The sequence below is a fragment of the Lycorma delicatula genome, chromosome 5, assembly GCF_047948215.1.
Source record: "Lycorma delicatula isolate Av1 chromosome 5, ASM4794821v1, whole genome shotgun sequence".
Lineage (NCBI taxonomy): Eukaryota > Metazoa > Arthropoda > Insecta > Hemiptera > Fulgoridae > Lycorma > Lycorma delicatula.
Window position 1 is genome coordinate 8,787,146 of NC_134459.1, and position 27,819 is coordinate 8,814,964.

Consider the following 27,819-nt stretch of genomic DNA (forward strand, 5'->3'; position numbering starts at 1 on the left):
CGCATTTATTAATCAACAGCTATCAGTTCCATCGTATTTCTGTTTGCAGGCATGTATACCATTCTCGGGGGAAGTTTTTTAAAATTATTTTCAAACGGGTGGACCCACCCTCTCCATTACAATTACCCAAATCAAAAATTTGAAATGGCAGTGGTAACATTTAATTACGTTAATTGATAACCCGAAAAAATAATGAATTTTTGTGTAAAGAAAATTAAAATCCTCCCACCACTTCGCTCGGTAGGTGCGAAAAACCATTTGGGGTAGCATTTTTTTACATTTCAGTCGAACAAAAATAGCTATAAAATTACATGATATTACCTCTTAAAGCATTTGAAATAATTATAATCTGTAGATTAAAACTGTGAAAATTATTTTTTTAAATTACTAATACAAATTTTCCACCGTAAATGTTTTATAAATTTTCAAAGGTTGAAAACTTATTTTTTTTTAAAATGAGACGATGCAGCTTGTGTCATCTCATAGGAAGGCCCCTTGAATGACAAGTAATTTGGTACAAATAAAATAAAAACTGATTTACTGGTGTTGAAATTACGATTAAAAATGTGGTTTTGTTAGGTTATGTTGGGATACAGTGTTACTGACCCAAAGCATTAGGACTGAACTCGTCGTTCATGTTAAAAGTATAGGTTTTAGGTTTCTCCAACATTAAACAACGTACCTGCAAACCTAGCATTATAACATCAGTTAAACATACGAAAAACCAATAATAAGGTAACATATTGAAGGTTGATAAGCCTACTTTTTTTTGTTAGTAATTGTTATTGCTTGATATCATCAAATTGCATTAACCAGTTTTTATTAAATTTTGTACAGCAACTATGGCTGATTTTTGATAGTAAACGTTAATTATTGTTGATACAGCGGTTGGAGAGATACGATCATTCTTGTTCTTGTACTTTATATATATATATGTATATACTTATAATATTTTTACATAATTCCTTGCTTTGTACTAATAATTTTGCCGGCTTAGCAGAGAAACTTATAGAACCGTTTGCAAGGTTCTTCAGTAAAATTCGATTTCAATATGTATTGTTATCAGTAACTTTTCTTTGTAGAGATAAATAACTCACCGGGTTGAATAATGGATCGTGGATACCGGTATTCTTTGGCGGTTGAGTTTCAATTAACCACAGATTTCAGGAACGGTCTACCTGAGATTGTACGAGACTATACTTCATTTACATTCATACCTATCATCTTCATTCACTCGCTGAAGTAATACATTATGATGGATGCAGAGACATAAACAGAAAAAGAAAGGCAGAAAGAAAGATAAATAAATTATACGTATATTGTTATAAATTTATTAGGAGGAGGAAAAATAATTTGTTTCTACTAAATTAATCTAAAAATGCTATAAATATCATATCGATCACACTTTTATAGTTGTAAAAGCGATGTTTAGTTTACACAAATTAGGAACGAGTGGTTCCTATTATTTTCGGACAGTGTCTGGAGAGGTGGTGGGGATGTTGGCAAGTGTCCCACTGATCCATCTTCAGGCACTACAACTGAAACGGACGTGTGAGAGAATGCGGAAGGCATAAGGGTGCATGGACTAGTCGGTCGATCGCCAGGCTTGGGCCTTGGCTGGAAAGGAAGCATAGTGAAGTCGGGTACTATATCTTCCAGCTGCTTTCTGAGGACGGCGAATTTGGGACTTATTTACATAAGATCAGAAATTGAAAATTCCCCGAGCGCATTTATTGTGGCGGGCTGTCTAGGAGGGGGGAATAAGACTGTGTCCTGGTGGCGGGACCCTTTGAGAATTCATCGCTTCAGGCAAGACATAAAGACGACCATATTTCCGATAGGGATACCCTGGGAGGTCACCGTTAGAGGCAAGGCAATGGCAGACCATAGTCCCGGTGGGATACCCTGTCGGGGTTTCCTCCCTTGAGGCGAGACGTATAAGACCGAGTCCCGGCCGTTTGGGTTGCTCTGGCGTGGACGGCATAGCCGGTCGCACCGGGGGATCCTGAGCGGTTAGAGGCGAGGTACCTCGCAGGACTGCGTGATGCTTGATCGCAAGTCCAGTCCTGGGAGGCTGGGAAAAAAGAAACGTGCGGTTAAATAAACTTTAAGAAAAGTTAGATTTGTCCCGCATCGTATTAAAATTTTTATACGTCTTTCTATATAATTTATTTTTTTAAATATATTATCAAATTATTAAAAAAGAACTCCGGGGTTTCAAGATTAAATATTTTTTATTTTGCAGTACTCAGTAGTGTTTTACGTAAAATCTTTTAACGATAATTAATTAACAGATATTCTATCATAGCAGCTACGTTCGACTGTTAGAGAGGCCTAAGTGTTAGAAGTTTGTGTTTCATTACCGTGGCGCCAACATAAAAAAATTGCACAATGTACGTATCGGTTCGCAGAAACAAAATCAGTCACCGGTACAAAAAAATTATACGCAAGTCAATCGTAGAAATTTTTCGAGCGACAAAAGCATACATAAGCGGTGGGAATGTGTCTGGAAATCGGAAACGATATGAAAAGACACAAATCAGGTACGCTAAAAAAGATTAGCGAATGCACAGAAAATATTCGACTGTCTTTCCTAAGAAGTCAAAATCGTTCAGTTCATAGAGTTAGTAGTCAACGAAACATTTCTAAAAGCATTGTGTGCATTATGTTGTTTGCAAGCGATTGAAACTTAGCGCTTATAAAATGCAACCCGATGAAATTAAACCTTATGACAAGTCACAGAGAGTTCAATGTTTAACGACTACGTTAAATTTCGTTTTCTGCTGTTAAAAATTAAATGAATTGTATTTTATTTTCTAATGAAGCAACATCACATGTTCATGGAGTCATGAATTTCCGTTAATTGTCAAGTATGATGCTCAGATAATCAACATGAATTGTTGAAATTTGTCCGCAACTGTCCGAAAGTGAATGTCTGGTGTGCTATCATGCGTAATAAAATTTTTGGGTACTCGATAATTTTAAAGTACCTTGTGTTACTGCAAATTAAAAATATAAAGAGCCAAATTTCCAACAGGATGGATCCCCTCAGAAGGCTGTATAATCAAAGAAGCTCCCACCGTAAAGACAAAATACGACACCGATGGATTCGGGACTTAGAAAAAGACATCGTATACCAAGAAAAAATCAGTAATTTGACCTGTGGCAAAGAATAACAGCAACCGTGAAAGCGATTCGTTCAGTAATGCTCAACAAAGTGAATAATGAGGCGAATTTTTCGATTTGACGTCTAAATGGTGAACATATTAAATTACATTAAGCGCTATTAAATCTTTGACTTAATACATTAATTTAATAAAATACATACATTTGTGATTCTAAACGTGATAAATAGATTTAATTTAAAACCGCTGAGCTCTTTTTCGGATACCCCGGAACATATATATATATATATATATATATATATATTTCCGTTCCACTTGTGCCGTCGGGTGCTGCTACCTAGCGGGGGCTAGAGGCCCCACGGCAAGTTTGGTCAGGTGATCTGATCACGCCACGCCCTGTCATAATGCCACAAGGAATGGTCATTATGAGGTAGCGACTTTCATTCGGAGCCGAATCCTGCAAAGAGCATTCGTGTTGCGCATGCAGTCCAGATGAACGCTTATATTAGTTTTATATTTATATGTTATTATTAAGTTTAATTATATGTTAGTTATGTGCTTTATTCAGTTCAATTGTACGTTATCGAAAGTGTAAATGAAGTGTAGTCTTGTACATTCTGAGATGTGTAATTAATTGAAACCGAACCACCAAAGAACACCAGTATCCACGATCTAGTATTCAAATCCATGTAAAAACTTGAACGCTGTAACTCTCGGCTTCCAAATCAGCTGATTTGGGAAACGCGTTAACCGCTAGACCAATCCGGTGGGTTCCTATTTATCACCTATGAATATACAATCCAACCTGGCTCTAAAATCTACCACAACGTGTTAATGGTCTTCAGGCGAGATCGTTCATAACATATATATATGGTTTTGTTTCGATTTCTTAAATTTACTTTCACGAGGCCGGATAAAATAAATATTTTAAAATTATTTCTATTCTCCCAAAAAATAGTTATTTTAGAAATATATTAAAGCGATATATTTCAAGGAATAAAGTATCTAATTTAAAATGTACAGATTACCTGAGAAACAGATATTGGGCTTCTAACCTCTTTCCGTTATTATTATCCAAATTCCAAAAACAAAATTGTTAAGGTTTCGGTGAGAGTTTGCCAACGGTTGAAAACATCAAAAATCGAAAATCAAAATTCAACAATTTATTTATTTATAGTTCTTCAAAAAGCATTGTCCGAATCAAAAAAGTACAGATAGAAAGGCGAGATAATAATTTTTAAATATTTTTCCTACTTCATTTTTTCAAACCCAACAATATACACCGTTAAAAATTTTCTTCCTATATATCGGATATTAAATATTCATAAATATAAAATATTTTATTCCTCTACTAATATTGTAACTAAATGATAAAACTTTTAGAAAATAAAACAAATACAAAATCATCGAGAAATAATAGGAGATAAACAATTTTTTTATATATTTATATATATAAAAACTAACACAAATCGTATAATAAAAAATTCTTCATATTTTCTCAAATAAGTTGATTGAAAATGTAAAAAATCTTGCATAAAAAAATTTTTTTTTCGAAATATCACGACCCCAGCACTACCAAATAGTTGTAATTGTAGAATAAAATTTTACCAATTTATTTCTGTTTTATTTATTCCGTTTTTAATAAAACTAGTATAATCTCTTTTAATTTTTCTTTTAAATTTTATTATTTCAAGTACTGTTATCCGACGCGAATCGTAAACCGGTTAGGAAAAAAAAGTCAGGGTTAGAAGAACAAAAATTTTACATTTTCAAATTAAAAAACCTGAAATTACGAAGATTTTCACATATTATCGAAAAGAAAACCTATATTCTTTAAGAACATCTATTTCTGCGATGATGTATAGCTTTATTTATATCAAAATTATTATTATTTTTTTTTTTTATTAAATTGTTTTAAAAATTTTTAAATGTCGATTTGGAAGTTGATCGAATAAATAAGTCGTGTTTCCGCCGTCGGACAAACTCTCACCGGCGTCATTCTAGCGAACGACTTGATACACGGCATTGTTTCTCTGTCTATTATAAATAGTATATTTATATTGTTTTTCAATATCATATTTTTAGTAGCATGTTCTAGAAAGTAATTCTTTTTGTTTATTTATTTATTTAACAAGATAACGAAAAATGCATTCCAAAAATTTTTAAATTGAAGATTATTACAATCAAATTTTTGTATAATTTCATTAATTTTTGTATAACAATCATTTAATTTTTATTTAGGGTAGATGTGACTTACAAATTGAGAATCATGAATATATATATATAAATATTAAGTATGTCAAATTAACCACTTATTGACCAGAAAATAATTCAAATCACGTAAATAACATTATGTACAATTAAATCTAAATTTGCAATGCAAATAAATACAACTCCCATAATCTTCTATTGTAATCTCTGCTACGGATGATAAATTACTGAGAAAAATAAATGCACGGGTATTAGTATTTCACGCTACTGTTAACACAATAGTTTTTATATATGTTTTCTTTTAAACTATTTTAGTTTTACGGCAAAAAAAGTGATATTATTGAATAATTTTAGTCTTCTCTAGAATAGTCTCCGTACTCCTCTCTTTAAATCACAGCAATTTTAATTTTATTATGTAATATTTTTTGTAGTCCATAATTATTAAGAGATATCAATCTAATAAATGGCGTGAAACAAAATTATACATTCTTTGAAAGTCACCGTAATTTTATTTTAATGGGTATATAATCTTAATGTATCTATTCGAAAGAAATATATTATTGTATTATTGTATAATGTACGTACATAATTACAGTTTAGTAGAATAAATTACCTTTTTCATTTTCGTAACAAATAAAATCTCCAGGATAATTACATTGTAATCGATAATACATAAATATTAATAAAAGATGACGTAATATCTTATGCCCTATAATTGTTGTGAAACAACGTACGTTTTTTACATGAACTATCGATTTAAATTGTATGAAATTTATGGAAATTTTATTTAATAATGAACAGCATTTGGGTGCCAGAGCAAAGAGATTACAAAATTTTCCCGGCGTTGACCCTTATATTCAACAAAATTTTAAAATTAAATTATTAAAGTAAAATTAAAATATTTAATAAATTTATTTAATTTTAATTAAAAATTGCCTTATTATTTTTGTTATTCGGTTTTTACGAATACAGAAATCAGAACATATTTTAAAGACGTGAAATTAATCATTTTATTAATTAAAATGAAATTTAGAATATTAAACGTGTAATTAATGAATATATTCAGTATTATTATTCCTTTTTTTTTAGGGCATCGAGGAATTTTTTCTTTTGATGTGGAAGGGACTTCCAGATGGTCCTCGATTGACCGAACTGTAGTTTGCGTAATCGTAATGTATATAGAGAACTAATAGAAAAAATCAAACTTTTTTTGTTGAAATGGTTCTGTGAACCATTTCATCTAATCTTGCGGATGCCTAGTTTAAAATTACAAAGAAAAGGTTTTCCACATATTTATTTTTAATAACACAGCTTGAAAATAAAGTATCGGAAACTATAAAATATTTAAGAAAGTTTTAAAGTTAACTAGGGCCTACTTTTTTTAAAAGTTTTCATGACCTTTACAATAATACTAATTACAGAAGAATTTTCAATCTTGAAAACTCAATTTTAAAAGATCGATATTTTAATTGCGGTTTCATTTAGTCCACTTATTTTTTTGAACTTAAAATTTATTTTCTGAAGTAATGATTTATTACAACAATTTAATCGATTTGGTGCAAAGTTATTCAAGAAGGTTTTAAGAATTATTGTCCGACGGTGTTAAAAATCAAAACAAAGCTGCTATATACATACTATATTACAACTTTTTGATAAATGAGTTAACGGGATATCAGGTAAAAACTGTTTAGAAATAATGAGGAATATTCCCCCTATGCAAATATGAATGTCTGTGGATCATTAAATAGATTATTAATTAATTTCCTCAAACTAAAACTCAATATTCTACGACCGCTTTACAAAGTGCTAAAAATTTAATTTGGGGCAATTACTTCTTTATCCTTTTTTAATTTTCTTCAAACTTAATCGCGTCAGTGACTCATATATATATTAATTTTTTAACCCGTGAACAATTATTGCTATACATTCTACCTGCTTAGCTAATGAATCGTTTTGATTGTTAACCCGCTAATTGCCGGTTGCGAATATAATGAAATTAAATACAGTATTTTATAGGTTAGATTGTATTATATTTTAATCGAGAAACATGTTATTTTAATATTTTAGAGTCCGCACATCACATAAATTCTTACTAGTAAAGATTTTAATAATTGTCTAATATTGTAGATACGTTAAACTTTAGGTACGTAATCAAAACGAAAAATGTCACTTTGATTAATCGTTGAAAGCAGTCGTTCGGTTGACCGGGTACAGGAAAATTGTACAAATTTAAACAAACAGTGGGAAAACGATAAAAAGATCAAATCTATTTTCTTTAATAATCAGATAAAAAATAATAGGAAATTATAGGTTCACAGAACTCATTATAAAATTAAGAAGTAATCATTAATCGATGTTCAATTGTGAACAAGCAGTTCTCAAAGAATTTATATTGAAACAGTTCCCTTTTACTGTTTAGCCTCTGTAACCACCGTAAGGTATTACTTCAGAGGATGAATAACTATAATATACATGAAGGTAAATGAAGTATAGTCTCAGGTCGACCATTCCTGAGATGTGGGGGTTAACTGAAACCCAATCACCAGAGAACACCGGTATCGATGACCTAGTATTTAAATCAGTATAAAAGTAACTGCCTTTACTAGCCTTACAGCCTTTATACTAGGACTTAGAACTCTCGGTTCGAAATCAGCTGATTTGCGATGACGACACCACTAGACCGACCCGGTAGATAGTCCCTAGTTATTAATAAAAATGCAGTCGACTCATCTGCATACGTATGTATATTTTCTGGAATATTCTATAACGTATTGTATTTTTTGGATTCAGGTAATCTTTAATCACATTTGTTAAAACACCAATTTAGAAAAAAAAATTAATTTAAAAAAGAAGAAACTACATTTTTAAATTTTGTTTCCTAAATTTAATGTTATCAATGCCCAAGAAGTTTTTGTCCCGTTTTTGAAGAATTTTTGTTAAGCCGGTCCCACGATATTAATCAAAATTCAGGTACACACCTCTTTAGGAAATTTTTATAACATCTTTTTGTGTTTTTTTTTTACGGTGGTCTGTAATGTCGTTATTTGTAAAAAAAGAACCTGCGACCCAAAAATTTTGACGATCACTATAATTAACATTTATAACTACATTGTTGAATCATCAATAAAGCTACACTACTGGAAAGTAAAATTATCTACTTATAGTGATTTTTTAAAAACGTTCTGGCTCTTATAGCCGATATTTTTTTTGACCCAAAAATTTTTTTTGGTTCAGTAAGATCTAGCACCTATTATTCTCCAAAAGCCGCAAAAAAAAGTTCATGACTAACAATAATACCGATTTGTAACTGCCCAAGAAATTCAACCGCACTGAAAGTTTTTTGGTTCATATATAAGATAGAAATGAAGAAGATAGATCGATAAAAAAGAAAATTATTAACGATGTTATCTGCTTATGTTTTTGGGATGAAAAATTTAAAGAACAATGTGTAAAACTAATTCAGTCTATAAAAAAGAGATTATAAAATAAACAATTGATATATTTGTTACTAAGAAATTTGAACGATGTAAAATATAAAATTAAACAAATAATAATAATAATGTTTTTCAATTAATTTTGCACTACATTATAAACTTAAGGATCTTTTCACGATTTTTTCTCATATTTGTCCTTATTTTATACTCTTAGAGAACAGATGAAAATGTAAGGAAGAAAATAAATGAGCAGTATTATTTAGCAATTACTGATAATCGATTGTGAATTACTACTTTTTCTCTTTTATTAGTATAAAGTTCTTTAAATTATTAATACGAGTAATTAGATATTAAGGTGTACAGAATATATCAAATCCTGCAAAAATGAATACTATATAGTAACATAACAATTTTTAACTAACAGATTGATAGTTTTTATTGAAAGTGAAATAATTTATTTTATAATAATTGACAATCATTTCATTTAACTAACCATTTCTTTATTTTTTAGAAGATACATACAGACACTTTTATTATAAAATTCTAGTTTTTTCATTCAGTAATCGAATTTATTTGAAATTGGTTTTTCGATTTAGTTATGGTCAAAGTGATATTGATTGTATTCCCAATGACTGTGCGTCAAATAAACAATAACATTTCCTAAGACTTCATTGAGAGAATAATTTCCGTTGATGTAAAAACAATTTTAAACAAAAATGGAATAATATTTCTTCTCTGAAACAGATCAAAAGCAAATATTTTATCATTAACGGTACGCGCGCGCGCGCGCGCGCGCACACACAAACATATATACTTAGTAATTTCTAAGCCAAATTAAGAACATATGATGTGGTAAAAATAAGATTACACTTTTATTGCTTTCATTTTTTTTTTTATACGTATTATTTCACCTTATTTTTAATAATTTTTGATGTCATATTTCAATAACAGTTTAAAATAAAAAATAATTTCAATATTAAAAAGTTTTTTCGTATGATTTTATTTAAACTGATCAATATTTAATATTTAATTTTTTGTAATATATTTTTGTATAAAACATTTTTTTTTACAGATATGAATTATTTACGATAAATTAACAGTTTATGAATGAAAAAGAAAAATCTATTTTTGTTACAGTTATTATTATTATTATTATGACAGAAATTAAATTCAACTGAAATTTTTAAAATCAGAAAAAAATTTTTTTTTTCAAGTTGTTAAATATGTGATTTTTTAACGTTAAAAATCATTTACTGTCTAACAAAAAAGCACGAATAACAAAATAATTTCTTAGAAAATTTATTTTTTTTGTGTGGTTTTTAGGTAGATTTCATATCCACCTACCTATTGTAAGTTACCTATTGTAATGGATACCATGATTCGACTTCCGGAAAATTTCGACATATCTTCGCGTTTCACATCCCCCAGACCCCAAAACCACCGTCAGCACAAAAGTTTATATATATATATATATTTCACTTTCTTGTGGACACGATAACTGCCGTAATTTTGCGCCAATCATTTTCAAATTTTTCCTTAAAAATAACTCGTCCTAAAATCTCGGTCGAGATCGTTAACGATCAAAATCGGACCATGGGAATGGGAAAGGGAAGGGCTTGATCGAAAAAAACAAAATATCCCTATAAACTTCTTATTAAGTAAAATATCGAATCCGTTAAAGTTCTTACTGTCTTTTAGATAAGGACCTAAAACATATGAAAGTAAACATTTTTGATCCACGAAACCGTTGGCACAAAGGGTGGAAAAAATGGGGTTTTGATGATAAAAAAATATGTCCCTTAATAGGCACAGTATCGAATCGGTTTAAAGTAGTCGTTTAGTCCTGTAAATATTACCTAAATTTTTCATCTGGAACAATTTTTGATATGACCAATCTTTACGGCAAGGGATGACCAAATTAAAACAAAAAAACAACAAAATATTGCTTTAACTTTCTCGTTAAGTAAAATATCGAATTCGCTTAAAGTTTCTACTATTCTTTGGATAAGGACCTATTACTTTTTAAGTACATTTTTTTGATATCACCAACTATTGGGCCAGGGGGTTGAAAAATGGAGTTTCGAAAAATAAAAGAATCTTACTTTCCTTAATAGACACAGTATCGAAACGGTTTAAAGTGATCTTTAGTCCTCTAAAAATTATCTAAAACTTTGAATTTTTAATATGACCGACCCTCACGGCAAAGGATGACAAAAATAATGCTTGAATTCTAAGAAGATGAGACTTGTAGTATGCTAAATATGTGAAACTCTTTTTCACATGCAACCATTGTCGTATTGAGTAAATTTGAAGTTTTTCTTAACTTTAAGGTGGAAAGCTTTTTTATCCCGAACTTAGTACCGATGAACTCTACTTCCACCGGAGTAATGTACGTACGTAAAACATTTTTTAATCTAACAGTATTAAAGTGAGTGAATGAATGTGGGATTGCTATAATGGTACGAATTAATATATCGTTTTCTTTTTTTTAATAGAGACTAAGCCAGACAGACATACAGACACAGATTATATTTATACAGATTTAAAACACTCATATTAAGATATACATTTACCTGATATGAAGGATTTTATTTCCAACATTTTACTGTGGCAGGGGCATTTAAAACGTCATATTTGTTTTATATAATTCTAGTAATAACTGTCATTTAATCGGTACTTTTCATATAAAGTATATTTAAATGTTAAATAAAAATTTAGATTTCGTAATTTTATTTTTTTAATATTACAACCTTTTTTTCCTGTTTAGCCTCCGGTAATTACCTTTCAGATAATACTTCAGAGGATATGTGTGAGTGTAAATGAAATGTGGTCTTGTACAGTCTCAGTTCGACCATTCCTGAAATGTGTGGTAAATTGAAGCCCAACCACCAAACAACACCATCCAGTATTCACGATCTGGTATTCAAATCCGTACTATTACAACCTACTGCTTTAATATTATAATATGTAAATCATGTGCGATGCAATATATAATTTTTTATTACTTGCTGTATTATTCCTTAAAATATAATGTTTTCATACCGATATAATATTGATAAAAATTTTTCAAATCCTGCTATTTATTTTCCTGATTACGAATTTTAGATGATTAGTACAATTTTTAATCCGTGAAAAAAGTTATGTTAAAATTATACTTTTTTCTTTAATTTTTACTTTACCTACAATGCTCCTAAAAAAAATTGTAAAATTAAATGGAAAAAAAAGATGTGAAGAGTAAGCAGCATAACGTGATTCTCTTATAAAAATTTGTGTTAATATTGAAATCATTCCCCCAAATTACTGATAAAGTTACCGAAATTTGATACTTTCAATTATTTTCTTTATTTTATTGTTGCCTTCAGGGAGTATTGATAATAGAATAAAACAACGATAAAAAATCCCTTTCGGCACGCCGGAAGGCAGAGGTACATCACCATAAGTAAGGGATAAAAAATATTTCCACCCTAAAGTTAAGAAAAACATAAAATTTAATCGATATGACAATGGTTGTATGAAAAAAAAGTTTCATATGTTTACCGTTCGACAAGCTCCACCTTCTTACAATTCCAGCAATATTTTGGTCATCCATTACCGTAAGGGTTGGTCATATCCAAAATTATTTCAGACAAAAGTTTTAGATAATTTTAGAGGACTAACGACCACCTTAAATCAATTCGGTACTGTGCCTATTAAAGAAGACATGATTTTTTTTTTAATCTTCGAAACTCAATTTTTTCCACCCCCTGGGCCAATGATTAGTGATATCAAAAAACTTCATTTAGATAAGTTTTAGGCCCATATCCAAAGAATAGTAAGAACTTTAAACGAATTCGAAATTATACTTAATAAGACAGTTGTAGCGATATTTTGTTTTTCGAAAAAGCCTCCCTATTTTTATCCCCATGGTCCGGTTTTACCCGTTCAAAATCTTGACCGACATTTTGGGTCGTTATGTTTATGTATCAATTTGAAAGTGATTAGCGTAAAATTGCGGCAGTTATCGTGTCATGTCCACAAAAAAGTGAAATATATATACACTAGCAGACCCCGAAATGCTTCTCTATTGCTAGATTTTAGTATATATAGATTAAATGAACACAATTGAAAGTCTGATAAAACATTAACAAAATTAACATTACGGAACTTCACAAAATTTAACCTTTCCCTTTTCCCCTTTCTCTATCGCCCTTTCCTTTTTCATTTTCATTTCATTTTCCCATTTTCCTTTTTCCCATTTTCATATTTACCATCTTTTCTTTCCCCAATTCACTTCCATTTCCCCAAGTTTCCGCTTTCCCGTTCATACATTTTGTCCTTTTCCTTCCCTTTCCGTCCCGCATTTCTGTTACCCTCATTACCCTTTACTCTTTCCCTCCTTACCCCTTTCTTCTCCTTTCCCATTTCCATTTTCTTTTCCCGTTTTATTTTAACCTGTTTTTCCTTTTTTTCCATTTTCCCCCTATTCCCTTTTTGCGTGCTTCCCTTTTACCTTTTTCGATTTTTCTCTTTTCCGGTTTTTCCTTTTTCCTCGCGCGTAAATCGGTCCAGTAGTTTTTTTAGTCTATAGTGGACACACATATCGGAAACATTTAAATGGAATCGTACAGTATTTAGTATCGCGTGTGTTGCTTTTAGGTTCAACAGATAGCGTTGTTCTCCAAAAAAAAGCATGTTTTTACCTGTCACAGGTGTGACACCTTAGATATATAAATAGAAGGTATATAAAAACACACGCGTATTCGAATGCAACTTTGTGTCACATTTCGAAGTAATCGGTGGTGAAATCCAAGAACTTTCGGAGATTTAAGATTTTGAACAAACGAACATTTACATTTTTATTTATATAGATAAATATAAATGTATATATAAACTTTTGAGCTGATGGTGGTTTTGGAGTCTGGGAGATGTGAAACGCGAAGATATGTTGAAATTTTCCGGAAGTCTAATCATTGTACCCGTTACAATAGGTAGCTTTCTTATGAAATCTACCTAATAATACTTCTGAGATAATTTATTTTGTCGATCTTTATTCTGACTGGATGTTTAAGTTTATCTTTATTTTTTTTTACGTGTAGGATCACACATAATAGTTAAATTCTAGCTAATTTTTTAGCTCTACAAAACTCTCTCCTTCTTTCACTGTGCCGCTTCCTGTTTTCTTCCGAACAACTTTACAGATTTGTTTAAAATTTTTTTTTCCGAACTTCTTTAAAAGAAGAGGAAAGAAGCACGTTCTTTCCTCTTCTTCTCGATCCCTTTGAATTCTAAGTTTTTTCTAAGCAAAGGTCTTTTAAGTCCTTTACACTTTATATTTGCTACCAGTAGGTCCTCCTTTACTTGCTTGAACCATTTAACCACTTATATCAAAGATTCTCTTCGAAAGCCTGTTTGAATCCATTCTTATCAAATGTCGTAGAATGCCTTACATAAGACTTCCTTAATTCTCTCTAACTTTCTGTTAAGTTCTTCATTCTTTCTTAACTTCCAACCATCGTTAGCTTTTTTTTTTCGGTCATTATTATTTTACTTAGTATCCGTCTTTCAGCAAGTTCTAATTAATATAGTTACACTCGGTTCACAACTAAGCATTCTACCGCTTATAAAATTCCTGGTCGGATTACCGCTGTATGTTGCCTGTATGTTGCTCATCCGTGAGATCCGTTTCTTATTGTACATGTCCTTCGATAGGCTGTAGGATTTTAAAATCCTATTGATCCTGATGATGTTTGCTTACTTGTGCATTCCATTTGATCGGATTACTTCACTCAAGCGCCTAGATTTGTTCGTCTTCTTAAATCTTGCGAGTTCTATTTGTAACAGTTTTGACGTGTTCTTAATATTCGTCATATACTCTGCTTTTTCTATGAAAATTTGTAAGCCTGCCTTTTTTGCCGTTCCATGTAGGAACGGCCAAGTTTAGTTTATTTAGTTTTTGTTCTGCCGTTTTTATATCTTCTGTCAAGAGGGCGAGATCTACTGCAAAGGTCAGACAATCAATGTTGAGATTCTCCCTCGCTTTTCCCAATTTGACTTGCTTCAGGCCTTTATCTTGGCAAGCTTTCCGCATAATTTTATCCTTATTAATAAGTATCCTTATCACTTTATTATTAATAAGTGTTTTTCTCGTATTAATACGCTAACTTTTTTAATAAATGTTTTTATAAGTTCTGTTAATTTTAAACACAAGTTATATTTACAAGTAGATTTTTTGTCGGCAATAAACGAAAATACATTTTTTTAATTCGATCTTAAATATTTTAACGGGTTACATTTTTCATCCGTTTATCAATTCTACCAGAATTTTGAGATTATTCTAAACCGGTTCTGTTAAGATAGTCGCACGATAACAATTTTTTTACATCAATTTACCAAGATTTAATGTGCTTTTGTCAAAAATTAAAGCGTTTACATATTTAATTTATTACACTATTTGTACCTTGTTTACATTTACCGGCAAATGTAACTCAAAATAAAATTTAATATAATGTCTACTCGGATAATTTTTTACACCGGTTAACTAATTACGTTAATCACTTACAACGTCATACATAAGAATTACTTTATTAATCTATTACTTTAAATACTTTTGTCAGTTGAAACATTTCATAGCAAACATTTTCTAAAGCATACCTTCGCTTCTGAAAATTTATTTAGCAGAACATTCTGCACTTGTAATTATCGAGGCTAAATGGCGTACACCTACAAGAAATTGTTGAACATTTTTACCTTGATTACTGAAATAATTTTTCTCGAGATTTTTTAAAATTATTTCTAGCTATAAATTTGTTACTAATGATCGTTTAGTTTGTACATTTTTATGCGATAAAGGTAATAATCATCTTCCTTGCATAAAATTTGAGACCATAAATAATAATTTTGCCATATTTTGCATCTCGGTTAGATAAAATATTGTATCGTCTAATTCATTAAATTCTACCTTTTTAAAATATACTTTATGTATTTTTTACTTGTATTTTTCTTTTACATTCGTGGAAATTGCATCAAGCATACAAAGACGGAAATACGTGTTCTTTTTCATGTAAATTATTGAAAAACGTTAAAAAATAATGCCATTTATTTGATTTCATACAGAGAATTTATATATTTACATGCAGATTTATCACTATTTACAAAGGAGAAAATATATTTTCTTTTGATTAGGATTACAACATGACATGTTGCGGTACTTTTAAGTTATAAAAAATAGCTACTTAAATTTTTATTTTTCGTTTCAAGTTTCTTATAGGTTATCTTTGTTTCCAATATTTTTTTGTTGATATATCGTCATTTTCTTTTATATCGGTTAAGGTAAAATTTTCTGCAACAGGTAGTCGAGTGAATTTTATTTTCTACGTATATAAATTTATTTATAAATTTCCCATCTTCTTTAATAAAAATTACAAAAGTTGACAAATTGTTTTTAACTTCACTTCGTCATATCAGCTTTACACGAACATTCCGTTTACTGGAAAATTTAAGCCTAAAAAAATTTACTAAAAAATGGTTGAAACTGAGGTACCCGCTTGAGACGATTTCTAACTTCTCTGAAGTTCTTTTATCTCATTTTACGTTACTCAAACGATCTATAAATTAAATTTTTACAAAGCCGTTCGTTTTCTATATTTTCCCTTTTGCAAATGTGCGGCAAGATTGTTGAACACTTCGTCTCTAGGTTTTAATGAGGTATACCTTAAAGGTTTGTTTTCATCGAACAATAATTAATTTCTTTAAAATAACTTAGAACAATGTTCTTTTTGCGTAGTTGTGTATTCTGTTTTCCTTAATAATAATATTTTTCATTATGATTGTAATAATGCATCGTAATAATATATTTAAGAAGAAAATTGAATCTTATCGACTGACCGATTAATACATTTGTAACTTTCATAAATTATATTGTATTTATTCAAATATTACACGGTAGATTTAAAAAATATAAGTTATTATTTTCATACGTTAAATTACATGACTATATGGTTGTATATGCAATTTTTTTTTAATATATAAATAATTTAAATTCAAGAAGTTGGAGAAATTTCATGTACTATAATAATTTTACACGTTTTTGGACAAAATTTCTAAAAAAAAAAGACTTGTAGACATTATCAACATACAACACAATTCACTACATTTATTTTAGAAAAATTAATAGCATCTCGACATTTCATGCGCAATCCCGGGTTCACATCCCGGTCAGGCACCGGTTTCTCTTCATACGCTACCAATCTTCACCGGGCTGTTGATCGTAGCTGTTGATTACCGCTCTTTCATAAAGAAAAACAAATGAATACATCAAGATTTGTCGCTATTAAAAAGATAAAATATATTTTGTAATTCTAACTTTAAGATTCTTGTTTCCGGTCGGAACACGGTTAGTTACCGTAACCTTAAATTTCGTCCGCGTTATGAAAATAGGTTATTTCCGGTTCATTATTTTTCCTGTTACTGATCTCATTTTCAATTTCTTTAAAACGATTTTTTACAAGTATTTTTATGTTATTTTATATAGGTTAAGATAAAAAATTAAGCATCGCTAATCACGTGATGGTGAATTTGAATTTAACTTATTCACCGATACTGAGAAGATTTTCTTCTAATTTATTGTACTACATCTTTTTTGTATAAAACTTGGTTGTGAAATGAACATATACTGGAAAGCAATATAGTGCGAGATATCATTCCGGTGATTTTCAACACAGATTGGTTGTATTTCTTTATTTCTTACCTATGAATGGTTATAATATTAAAATATTATTGGTCGGTGAGATTTTTCATAGCCATTAATTTTTTACCGTTTTATTAAATAACATTTCTTCACTATTTGAAATAGTTTTGTTTTATATTTGTCATCTAAATTAGTAAAACACGATTTTTGGATTTTTTTTTTTTTGCTAATTTTATAAACGACCCGTTCATAGTTGATAACGTTTTGGTGTTTTACTTGTTTAACTGAATTATCCGAATTTGTAAAAACTTATGTAGGGTTAAATATTGAGTAATTTAAAAAAAAAAATTTAATTAATTTTTTTTTGTTATGAAGTCCATTAATAAGTAGTGAAATAATTTCATACATTTTTTTTTACTTTATTGATAAAAGAAAATAATGAAACTCTTATAATTAACATTATCTATTATATTTCATATTACAAAGACAATTTTTAGTATTATGTGCAAATGTAGTATTTATACAGGAAGAGGAGAATACTATTTCAAATATTTACTTTTAATCTTATTATTCCTTATTTAGAAAGTCCTGTTCACGAATTTTTTACTTCATTTTATTTGGAAACTTTCTCTTATCTTTTAATCTTTTGTTTGACTTCAAAACAATATTTGGTCGGGCCAGTCGTGGTATTGTGATTTTGAACGTAATTTCACGTATCATGTTTTGTAAAAATTAAAGTTGAGAAACAGTTTATTAATTTTTTTCGTGTATATACAGAGTGTTTATAAAATGGTGAGCCGGCTATACTTTTTTGGAATCTATTTGTAAAACTAAACAAAAAATATCCTTAGGATAAATGGCAATTTCTCCATCGTTCTCCAACTGCCCGCCATTTTGTTATTTTTATACAAAAATGTATATTTCAATTTCGGATAGAAGAATCACGTTAATATTTGGTAAGCGTCTTTGCGATAAAGTTTTAAAATTAGCAAAAAATCAAACCTTAAATACCTTCAAAAATTACAAAATGGCGACCGTGTTTATTTTTCAATCTTTATATTTCCATAAAAATGAGTTTTATCAAAATCTATGTTATTTGCTAAAATATTAAGCGTTTTATTTTGAACAAAGTGACAACGAAATTTTAATGGAGGAATTTATTAGATGACGAGAACGTTAATCGATCTGATTATGTTTGTTTGACCAAAATTTATATAACATTTTACGGTTCGGCTGAATTCTCTTAATACTATAAATTTAAAAAAAATGTAGAAAATACTTTCCTCTTTATTAAGAATAACAGAGTTCCCAATAGAAAGTCACGTAATCACATCTGTGTATATAAACTTTTATTAAGGTCTTTATTATATCTAGAAAATTACAGATAATTGTTTTAATAAAAATAAAAAACCGGTTCATTTCATAGGATTTATAATTTTATTACATATTCATGTTATTTTAGTATAAAATAGAGTTTTATTTAAACGGGGACAGAAATAAGACACAAGGAAATTTTAAGGACGTCTTTTATAGGATCAAGTAACGTCATAATGAAATATTTTAGTTTTAATCCCCGCATAATACCAGTCTTCTGAATTACTTCGAAAGAATGACTAAGGGTGGGGAATTATATTGTAAACGACACCCGTTAATTATTATTCAGATTTATTACTCATGCGGAGCAGTAGTTATATTTCCTGTAAATTTTGTAAGAGATCTCGAAATACTATTATAAAAAATAAGTAACGTTACTTTAAAATATGTTAATACTGTCTCTTTTTGCGATTATTTCAGTCTCATTTTATTTTATTATTTTATAACAGTAGATTACTAAAATTTTATAATACGTTGAGGCCTTTTTTATATGCTACTCTTATTTTTTATTGTATCATTATTAGTATTATTATTATTACCATAATTATCATGCGTATTTTCCCAAATATCTTTTTAGACTAACAGAGGGTGATTTGACATAATTTTGACTCACTAATTCATCATTATTAGAATATTTCATTATAATCATTTTATCCTCCTCGGGGGAAGATATTCGCCTTGTGACGATCCCGGTCGCCATACTACCACATCCGTTCTAAGCCTTGATGGGCTTTACCGGAAGTCGTTTTTAGATCCTCTAAACCTGATAACACATCACAGTCATCAGTTTCGCCTCTGTCAGGATTCCACTGATGCAGAGGGATCGGCAGACATTTCCATCAGTATATTTACACAAACTACAATTTCCTTTGATTGGTCTCTTGCAATTACGACCACCTACCATAACTTACAACTTTCAACTATCAAATTAACTGCGGAATCGTTATCCCAGCGCCTTATTGTAACACCGAAGTTTCACACAAAACTCCTACCATATCTAACTTCAATTACACTGTGCTCTCAGATCGTTAACTTGATTGAGTCTTTAAACACCAAAAATGCCGTCCTCATATCAACAAAACAAGTACTGATTACAACGAAAATTTTGTTCTAAAATTTGATTTACTCGAAAAACAAGAAATAAATTAGCAAATTCAATAAGCTTCTAATGAAAACATACCCTACCTCTCTCTGCTCTATAAAAAAGGAAAAAAATTGACATATAAGACATGGCCTGCATCACAATGACCCTACACTCCGGAAAAAATCCTGAATTAATCAAACCAAATCTGGCCAAATCTATCTCAAAAAACATCCTGTCCAGAAAGAAACTGCATAATATGCCGATTAGGGGAAATCCACCTTACAAACTGCATACGTCTAAAACGGGAAAAATTCCATGCTTGCAACTGCCATCGGACGATTCGGTCCCTCTGATCTACCATAAATGGAAACCTTGGTCGTCTATTTATTTTATGCGCCCAAAGGCAAGTCGGTCTAAATTCTGAGCAACATTACGTATTTGGCGCTCATTTGCAAGTATATAAATCAAGTTATACCAAAAATAGCAATACATTGAAACGGTGTTATTACACATGTTAAGACATCTGAAATTTAATTTATTATTCGGATTAAAAAACTCCGATGATCAGATGCCCCTGATGTTGATCTGAATCTGGCGTATTCCTCTCTGTTCTCACTATGAAAAAGCGCTTCTGCGCCTTGGATACCAGTCTAATCCTTAATTTTGTCCAAGCCAGGAGGTTCGTCTATGAATTACAAGGATTTAAACCTAGAAAGAGTTTACCTAGATTTCCACTTAGGAATGTAGCTGACCCTGAATTGACGTCACAGGAAGAGAGAGGTAAGGATCTCTCTCTTGTTGTTGATTTCACAACAAAGGTGTTAAATCTGGGGAGGCCAGGATGCTTATCAAGTCGCCTAAAAGGACGGGATCCCTCGACCGGTTATTGAAGCATTAATTGTTAAAAACAAACATTTATAAATAAATTATATAATGATTATAATCATCGGTTTTAGAAACGGTCTGGAAACAAGTGATGAACTCTTTGCCTTGAATATACAACTTCAGAAATGATCTGGCTCAACGAAGAGCTGTCTTGGTGTGTTTTATTGATTACGAAAGGCATACGATAAAGGTAGATATGGTAATCTTATAAAAGCGCAAGAGAATATAAATATTGAAAGCAGAGACATTTGAATTATTAGAACAGTTACATGCATCTGTTCACTAAGCTTCCATACTTTGATCTCTGGCTTGGTGTTTATATTGCTAGAAATTAGCTTATTTAATACCTTGATCTGATTACCAATCGCTGTCATCACTAGCTCAAATAGGGTTCTGTCTTCCTGGCATTAACCCAGGTTTTCTACCTCTTTCTGCCTTCTTCGCTTCAATAACCGGTCGAGGGATCCCGTCCTTTTAGGCGACTTGATAAGCATCCTGGCCTCCCCAGATTTAACACCTTTGTTGTGAAATCAACAACAAGAGAGAGATCCTTACCTCTCTCTTCCTGTGACGTCAATTCAGGGTCAGCTACATTCCTAAGTGGAAATCTAGGTAAACTCTTTCTAGGTTTAAATCCTTGTAATTCATAGACGAACCTCCTGGCTTGGACAAAATTAAGGATTAGACTGGTATCCAAGGCGCAGAAGCGCTTTTTCATAGTGAGAACAGAGAGGAATACGCCAGATTCAGATCAACATCAGGGGCATCTGATCATCGGAGTTTTTTAATCCGAATAATAAATTAAATTTCAGATGTCTTAACATGTGTAATAACACCGTTTCAATGTATTGCTATTTTTGGTATAACTTGATTTATATACTTGCAAATGAGCGCCAAATACGTAATGTTGCTCAGAATTTAGACCGACTTGCCTTTGGGCGCATAAAATAAATAGACGACCAAGGTTTCCATTTATGGTAGATCAGAGGGACCGAATCGTCCGATGGCAGTTGCAAGCATGGAATTTTTCCCGTTTTAGACGTATGCAGTTTGTAAGGTGGATTTCCCCTAATCGGCATATTATGCAGTTTCTTTCTGGACAGGATGTTTTTTGAGATAGATTTGGCCAGATTTGGTTTGATTAATTCAGGATTTTTTCCGGAGTGTAGGGTCATTGTGATGCAGGCCATGTCTTATATGTCAATTTTTTTCCTTTTTTATAGAGCAGAGAGAGGTAGGGTATGTTTTCATTAGAAGCTTATTGAATTTGCTAATTTATTTCTTGTTTTTCGAGTAAATCAAATTTTAGAACAAAATTTTCGTTGTAATCAGTACTTGTTTTGTTGATATGAGGACGGCATTTTTGGTGTTTAAAGACTCAATCAAGTTAACGATCTGAGAGCACAGTGTAATTGAAGTTAGATATGGTAGGAGTTTTGTGTGAAACTTCGGTGTTACAATAAGGCGCTGGGATAACGATTCCGCAGTTAATTTGATAGTTGAAAGTTGTAAGTTATGGTAGGTGGTCGTAATTGCAAGAGACCAATCAAAGGAAATTGTAGTTTGTGTAAATATACTGATGGAAATGTCTGCCGATCCCTCTGCATCAGTGGAATCCTGACAGAGGCGAAACTGATGACTGTGATGTGTTATCAGGTTTAGAGGATCTAAAAACGACTTCCGGTAAAGCCCATCAAGGCTTAGAACGGATGTGGTAGTATGGCGACCGGGATCGTCACAAGGCGAATATCTTCCCCCGAGGAGGATAAAATGATTATAATGAAATATTCTAATAATGATGAATTAGTGAGTCAAAATTATGTCAAATCACCCTCTGTTAGTCTAAAAAGATATTTGGGAAAATACGCATGATAATTATGGTAATAATAATAATACTAATAATGATACAATAAAAAATAAGAGTAGCATATAAAAAAGGCCTCAACGTATTATAAAATTTTAGTAATCTACTGTTATAAAATAATAAAATAAAATGAGACTGAAATAATCGCAAAAAGAGACAGTATTAACATATTTTAAAGTAACGTTACTTATTTTTTATCCCCAGACGGCGACTCACATCCAGCAATCGAATGAGTGTGGGCTACTGTGAAAAGATGAAACAACGAGTCCGTACCAATAGGAATCATTTAGATTGAAACTTCTACGAATTTACGTGGAGCAGTGTCACCAAGAACGTAATCTATTTTATCAAATTTTAGAAGAGATAATAGTTGTTTTGCGTCCTGAGGTCTAAGATTTATTTTTGATGTTATTTTTTACCGATTGTTAAAAAAAAGTTATAGTAATTTATTAATAGAATAACTGTGTATTATTGTACGTATGTATGTGAATTTGTGTGTTTTTTTTTCCTATTTTTTCAACGATTTGAATTAAAGATTAGTTCAATTTAATTATGTTATTTCTAATTATTATTTTTATTTTTGTATTACAGTAAGGTGTTGAGGGTAAGGATAAGTTGAAGATTTTTAATATGAAAACAAAACGGTGCTTATAATTGAATGGATATTGGGTGGAATAGACCGTCCAGGTAAGCATATTTATTTTTCATACTAAAACCCTTAGCCTTCTTAACCTTAATGTGATAAATATTATCGGGATAATTGTTTCGTTATTTTTTTCTGAATTTACCATACAAAGTTAACATTAATTCTGTTAAAAGTTACACTAGCCCACCAGGCTGGTCTAGTGGTTAAATCTTTGTTGCAAGTCAATTGTTTAACAGCTGATTTTTTAAGTCGTAAGTTTTGAGGTTCAAAGACTAGTAAAGGTAAGTTGCTTTTATACGGATTTGAATAGTGGACAGTGAATGGCGGTTTATTTTGGTAATCGGGGTTCAATTAACAACAAATCTTGGGAATGGTCTGCGTAAGTCTGTACAAGATTACACCTCTTATTTACATGTCTTACATATCATCCTCATCTAATTGGACTACTGGGATGCTTATTGTTCGCTACTTGAAAAGATTGCAACGTACACGTTAGGAATAATAATAATAATATCACATATATTATTATAAATAGTAAGAATTTAACATTTGAGGGGTAAGAACAGAAAACCCGAGTGTAAGTAATATAGATTTTTCGAAATTATCAAAAGATTTGATCAGTTTTAAGGAAATTATAAGTTTTGAAAAATTATGTAAATGATAGGCCTAATTTTGAAAAGTTTCAAAGAGCACAACTGGTTCTAGATCGTTCAATCATACAGATTAGAAATTTTAACATATCGTTCATTGAAAGATTTTATCTTAAAAAAAGTTTTATTAAATAAAGATAATCCAATATAATCATAACTTATACTTTGTACTTGCGTTAATATTTTAATCCAGATCCAACTTTTTCGTAGTTTAAATATCATATATTATTTAAAAACACTTGTTGATTTAATAAATACAGCTATAGAATCTACTGTTAAACTTTTATTTGCCAGTGTTGCCAACTATAAACTAAAGGATTCAATCAAGCGAAACGAACAACGGAACACATTGTTGTTATTAAAGCAGAGCTGAATAAAGAGCATAGCTTATAAAGGAGATATACCGGCGTCGGTCCAAACAACCTGTCCTTTGTTGGCAACAAGGGCATCACTCTTTTATTTCTTAGTGCATTCAACATCTGTGTACATCTAGTTATAGAAAAAAATTATTAAGCGAAAATAAAATAAATAAAATTCAACAACAACTGAAAGTTACAAAACTTCCAGTTAAATCCCTTTTTCCTTCTATTACTCACTTCACTTCATCACTGAATAAAAAAGAATTTCCTGGATAGTATTTTTGTGAGATGTAGTTAGTTTTTATTTTACTGCGATAGACTAAAATTTTTAATATTTTATATAATTATTTTAATGTATATTAATTTTTTTTCAAGATAATATAGGTCAAAGCTATTTCTTAAAAAGTTGAAATTATATTTTAAAAATATTTAGATTTTAAGATTACTTTTAAACTTTTTAATCTTCATACAATTTGTAAATTGTTTCCCCGGCTACAGCTATAATGCTGCTATGCAGCAGCTATTACTACAAAGAAATAGTATATAGATCGGTCCAAAATCTCAATGTCGAGTTTTTTGTGAATATCGACGTTTCACGATTCCCGAGTCAAAAAAACGTAGAAATTTCCGGAAAATGTACGTAAGTAAATGTGTTGGCCTGTATATTTTGATTACTATCATCGGATCGGCTCAAGGTAAATTCTTCTAAAAATGGGGTAAAATTCTATGTATGGAGCATCGATGGCATTATACTTTGGGAAAAATTAAAAAATGGGGAGGGGGTGTTTTTACCATTTTCATTTTCGGTAGCCGTAGCACGCACGGTGTTATTCCTGATGTGAATACATATACATTATGTAATTGGTAGTTGGGTGGATTTCCCTCGATCGACAGATTACACAGTTTATTTCTGGACATGGTGCTTTTCGAGATAATTGGCCAGATTTGGTTTAATTAATTCAGGCTTGTGTCCGGAGTGTAGGACCATTAATGATATGACCCAGGTATGTCTGCCCCAGATACGTAGGTGAACGCAACAAATTAGCTAGAGAGCTTACCAGGATCAATTCTGATTTTTATCTGCAAGTTAATTGGAAAACTGAAAGGGAATGAAACATAGTTGGCTTCCTTAGATTCTTCGCCCTGAGGAGAATAATTAAAGGAGTCTGATGCTATTATGGATGTATAGATAAAATAGCAACCAGGATGGCTAGGGGATCACCTGGCTGTTTACTTTGCCAAGATAGACTTTTGGCATCCAGCACAAGTTAACTGAGATATTTTCTGTTAGGATGAGAAAATGTATATGTGGATAACTCTGTGATGGAGCTGCGGTGTGGACGGATGAAGGCACTGATTTCGCTTCCAAAAGCGGACCAGAAATAGAGAGATAGGATATATTTTCATTAGAGGTTTATTAAATCTGTGAATATCTTTTTGGTTTTAAGAAAATCAAGAGAACGTTGAGTAAATTGAATTTTAGGGCAAAATTTTTGTTGTTGCGATCAACCTTATTTTGTTGGTATGAGAATATTATTTTTGGTTTTTAGAGACTAATCAAGTAAATGTTCTGAGTACATAATCTATAAAAGTTAGATATAGGAAGAGCTTTTGTGTGAAATTTTCGATGGAAGAGAAAGGGGAAAATCGGGAATCACACTTTTGCGAATCTGTTAATTTGATAACGGCGGGTTGTAAGTTATGGTAGCTGGTCGTCGTTAGAAGAGGCCATACGAAGGCGAATAGGTTGTATAAATACGCTGATGGAAATGTCTGCCGAGGCATTTGCTTCGTTTACATCATTGACAGAGACCAAATTGATCACTGTGTTGTGTTATTAAGTTTAGAGGGTCTGACGATCTCCAGTAAAGCCCATTAGGGCTTTACTATGTTTAATAGCCGATGATAGAAATAAATTGGTTTATCTAATCGACATCATTCATTGCATACAAGATCTGAATCTTTTCGCTTGTAATTGGTAATCTTGATGATAAATCTTTCTTATACTGGGATCAGAAATGGCTAGTGATACTAAAACTGTCATACTGACTATGTAGGACGTTTTTGTGTTGTAGCTTCTACTTTGCAAAGTTTTCTGGCCTATTCACACTTTTAATACTTGCAGTTCTTCTTTGCATTGTGAAACTCGTTTCCTCGAAATTTTTAACCCGTACTTTTAATGCCCGGGCAAAAGTGCATCGAATCATTATGAGGAATATTAAAATGACTCCGAGACTTCACTCGTTACGCGTTAACGAAACTATCATTCCTTTTTGAATTCGTTTTAACAGCAAAAACTCGGAGGGGACCACTCTATAATTCCATCGAAACTGAATTGTAAAACAAGGGCTAATCGATAGCAATACTGGTATTTTCCCCAATTATTAGTGGTAGACTTTATTCAGTGTTGCTACTGAGAACATTGCCTGATTTACTGCTCCATTCATTATAAATTGGATATCGGAAAACTATGAAAACCTGTTGAAAAATATGCTCCTTAATCAAATTTTTTCAAAGATTTTTGTAAATTTTGATTATCTTTTTTATTTTTTAGCCTTTTTTTTTTAAAGAAATTGACTGAAAATGGATGTCACCAAAAAAAAAATAAATACCAACGGAAATTTATATCACGTTTAAAGAAATATTTTAGTGATGTTTCTACTTTCAGTAAACGATATTTTTACTGGATTTAAAAAAAAATTAGGGGTCCAATTAAAAAAAAAAAAAAAAAAAAAAAACTGAAAACACTTGTAAATAGTTTTTGGTATTTTGAAAGCAGAATCACCTATTGGATAATCGGTATCTAAAAGAACACTTCGTAATTTGTGTAGTAATAAAAAGAAAATAGTTTGTGGGTTATGTGGCTCATTTATACATTAATACTGAAACAAATTTTTAAATCCATCAACATGAAAATAGTCTCTCATATGATACTTATACAATCACAATTACCTGTAACCATCATAAACGAAAGTACTAGCATACAAATTTACTAATAATGGACAGTATTTCACTTTTCATATGACAGTTCTCTCTGGTAGCTGCGGCAAACGTTCATCGATTTATAATACATATTGTATAATACTGTATTATTCTATTGCTCATATTTAATCTTTCTGAATGGTGTATGAATTCGCTCGATACATTGTATACTGAATCTGTTTAATATTCTCATGCGTTAAAATAATATAATACCGCAAATTTCATATTCATGTCCTAACGTCCTACTAATACAAATAAATGATAGTGAATTCTGATCAATATTATAAACTATATATTTTGTAATAACTCGATTAATATTATCTTAATCACCAAATTTAACTTTCAATAAATTTTGTAAACAAAGCTAACGATAGTTAATTGTTTTATAACTCACATTTATAGAATAAAATTGCATTTATATGATTCATTTTTATTTTACCGATAGAAAGTTATAAACATCAATTTACGTGATTTGAGAAAAACTACATTTTTTTTTAAATATAAAATTTCAAAAATTGAATTTAAATAACCTCAGATCTC

At 30.7% G+C, this 27,819-nt stretch overlaps 1 long non-coding RNA gene across 1 annotated transcript in view; it reads left to right on the forward strand.

Moving 5' to 3' along the window:
* Nucleotides 1–27,819, forward strand: part of LOC142325821 (uncharacterized) — a 391,843-nt gene that overhangs the window by 182,819 nt on the left and 181,205 nt on the right. The window contains exon 3 of the long non-coding RNA XR_012756593.1: nucleotides 23,234–23,329. This is a non-coding gene — a long non-coding RNA (uncharacterized LOC142325821). The remainder of the gene's footprint in view (nucleotides 1–23,233; nucleotides 23,330–27,819) is intronic.